At 46.4% G+C, this 3,334-nt stretch overlaps 1 long non-coding RNA gene across 1 annotated transcript; it reads right to left on the bottom strand.

The window, feature by feature from the left end:
* Positions 1 to 284: 284 nt before the first annotated feature.
* LOC132534911 (uncharacterized) lies at positions 285 to 2,863 on the bottom strand. The gene is made up of 2 exons (XR_009546669.1): positions 2,752 to 2,863; positions 285 to 715 (listed from the first exon to the last, which is right to left on the bottom strand). It is a non-coding gene; the product is annotated as an uncharacterized LOC132534911 (long non-coding RNA).
* Positions 2,864 to 3,334: the final 471 nt, after the last annotated feature.

Raw genomic sequence — 3,334 nt, 5'->3', positions numbered from 1 at the left:
CATAGTATGAAGCACAAGGATCTTGGTTCCAGCCCCCTGCTCCCCAGCTGCAGGGGGAAAGCTTCACAATCGGTGAAGGAGGTCTGCATGTGGCTATCTTTCTCTCCTGCTTTCTATCTTCCCCTCCTCTCTCAATTTCTCTCTGTCATATCCAATAAGACAGGGAAAAAATGGCCACCAGGAACAGTGGATTCGTAGTGATGGCACTGAGCCCCAGCAATAACCCTGGAGGCAAAAAAGAAAAATCAGGGCTGGGAAGACAAAATTATGGTACTGCAAAATACTTTCTTTTAAAATATTTTTCTATTTTATTTATTTATATTTTTAATTAATTTATTTTTAAATTTTTATTATTTTCATTTAAAAAATCTATTTATAAAATGGAAACACTGACAAGACCATAGGATAAGAGGGGTACAATTCCCACCACCAGAGCTCTGTATCCCCTCCCCTCCCCTGGTAGCTTTCTTGTTCTTTAACCCCATGGGAGTACGGACCCAGGGTCATTGTGGGGTACAGTATGTGGAAACTCTGGTTTCTGTAATTGCTTCCCCTATGAACATGGGCATTGACAGATCAATCCATACTCTCAACCTGTCTCTCTCTTTCCCTGGTGGGGCAGGGCTCTGGGGAAGCGGGGCTCCAGGACACATTGGTGGGGTTGTCTGCCCAGGGAAGTCCAGTTGGCATCATGGTAGCATCTGGAACCTGGTGGCTGAAAGAGAGTTAACATATTAAGCCATACAAATTATTGATTAATAATGAACCTAAAGGCTGGAATATTGCAGATGGAGATTTGCATGCCTGAGGCTCCAAGCTCTCAGATTCAATTCCCAGCACCACCCTAAGCCAGAGCTGAGCAGTACTATGGTCTTTGTGTGTCTTTGTTTCTCTCATGAAAATAAAATAAGTATTAAAAAAACAAAAGAGGAAAATCAGCACTGAACTCTGACTACATATTATCATCGTCTAGGGATGCTTTCTAGGGCTAAGCAGTGGTGCACCAGGTTGAGTGCACATGTTACCACCTCCGGTGGGGGTGGGGGGAGCTTCACTAGCGATAAAGTAATGCTGTTGGTGTCTCTCTCTGCCCTTCTCTATTTTCCCCTTCCTTCTCTTTGCCCTATTAGAAAAAAAAAGTCAATGGAAATGATGACTTTATTGTACAGGCACCATTCATTGTACAGGCAGGCACCAGTCCCCAGCAATAACCCTGGCAACAATAAAACAAACAAGAACAGCAAAAATACTGTTGCTCTCCAAACCTCTTCACGTATGCATATCTCCTCTGTGTTGACGCTCTTTTCCCACCCACATTACTGCTGCACTGGTTCTGCTGAGTCTCAACTCTTTCCTGGACTGTCATTTTCAGAGTTACCCAAGAACTGCTTCTCTCTCTGCATCTCACTGTATTTTCTTCAATGTACTCCCAGAGTGGTCTACAGAAAATGCAAATCTCTCCTGATCAAGTGACTCCTTCAGTCTATGAAATCAAGTCCCTGGTCTTTGCACTGCACAGAGGGGCCTTGATGACGGGTCCCTTCCTTCCTCCAAAGTCCTTTAGTCTAGCTGTGAGGGACCCCACCCAGTGACTCTCTTCCTGGAGCAGACCCTGAGGTTTCCTTCCTGCTCAGAGACTTTCTCATACCACTTGGTACTGGGCAAGTCCTTTCTTACCCCGCATTCACCTGACCACAAACATCCCTGCAAAGGGAACACCTTTAAGTCTTCAGAATCTTTGAAGACTTAGTCAATGCAGGCAGGAATACTTACTGATGCCTTTCCTGACCAACACTGTCCTCTTCCCCGTGCATATGCTAGGTGCCTCCATTTAAGCAGTCCCTTGCTGACCGGGCGGGGGGGGATAGCTGTGGAGGATGGAGTTTTTCTGTTAGGCAATGATATGAAAAATGTGCTCAGTGGGAAGGAGGGTGAGCCTGGATTAACTCTATTTAGGATTTGGCACCAATTCTTTGGCCCAAGTCCTTTAAGAAAATGGAGTGGCACTGGAGGGTGGGGTCAGCTGCTGAAAGGAAAGGAAGGAACTAGTTCTGTGGGGCAGTAAAGGATGACAGACCTCTCCAAGCCTTCCATGCTTCTGGTTATCGGTGTTTGTAGAAATCTCAGAGCTCATGTGTGTGCAAGTCAGGGAGGTGACAGGCAGTGAGAGACAGGAAGCAGAGCCTTCTTTTTCCTCAACCATCTCTCCTCCCACCCCTCTTCTTCCTTCTTATTTATTTATTTATTATTTATTAATTATGAGAGCACTGCTCAGCTCTAGTTTATAATGGTCCCCCAGGTATGAAACATTTTGCAAAAAACAAAACAAAACACCATGCTAATTCCCTGGCCCAATATTCTTTTTTAGATTGTCACTAAGGGGATTGAACTCAGAGCCTTGATCATGCTTTAGGTGTGATACCACTGAGCAGCCCAGAGAGAGAAAGAGAGAGAGAGAGAGAGAGGGAGACCGAGACCAAGACCACAGTCTATGCAGCAATTCTAGTGCCCATTCATGGTGCTTGGCCTGGAACTGAGAACTATATGGTAAAGTGCAGGCTATACCTCAAACTCTAGGGGTGAGGTGAACTATCACCTGGTCTAAGGACACAGATTCTAGAGCAAATGCAACCAGAAGCTTAAGGAGAGTACCCTCTGCAGGGCAGGGAAGGACCAGAGCTCTGGTGCAGGAGAATGTCAGTCCATTTAAAAATTCTTTACCAGGTCACCCTCCTGCCAATACCCACTTACCCAAGACAGTGTGATCACAGAACCCCATTTCTGTACAGCTGACACCCCTATCCTGCAAAGAGCAGAAAACAGCACAGCTGTGGTCTGGGGCAGGGCTGTGGGGCTGTGGGGCTGTGGGGCTGTGGGGCCGTGGGGCCGCATTCCCGGGGCTCAAGCCGCCTCAGTGTGGCTTTCCCCAACAACAAGCAATTTATTTAAGCAATTCATAAAGAAATGCTCTTCTAAAGAGTTCTATGTAATTGGAAACATGCATTCTGGCAAGGAGGGCTGGAGAAATTCTTGATCCAACTCCAGCAAAGAGGCCAATCTATCAAGTGCTGGGAGGCCTCCACAGCCTGTTGACTTGTAGGCCCTGCAGCTAGGAAGATGGAGTCCTGTGGGCAGGTCTGTGCTGTTGGTGGCAGAGAAAGGCGGGAGAGAGCACTTGCTAAAGAAAAGGGGGAGGGCTAACTCTGTGTCCCCCTGAAGTGACAGCCAAATATTTTCTTCCAATGAGAAATATCACTCAGGCTGGTGTTGTAACACTTAACATTACATGGAGCTAAGTAGATGATAAACATTTTGGTGGTGGCTTACCTGGCAG

Source organism: Erinaceus europaeus, chromosome 20 (genome assembly GCF_950295315.1).
Source record: "Erinaceus europaeus chromosome 20, mEriEur2.1, whole genome shotgun sequence".
In the NCBI taxonomy this organism is placed as follows: domain Eukaryota; kingdom Metazoa; phylum Chordata; class Mammalia; order Eulipotyphla; family Erinaceidae; genus Erinaceus; species Erinaceus europaeus.
The sequence above is the reverse complement of the archived record's forward strand: the minus strand, read 5'-3'. Positions and strand labels throughout refer to the sequence as shown.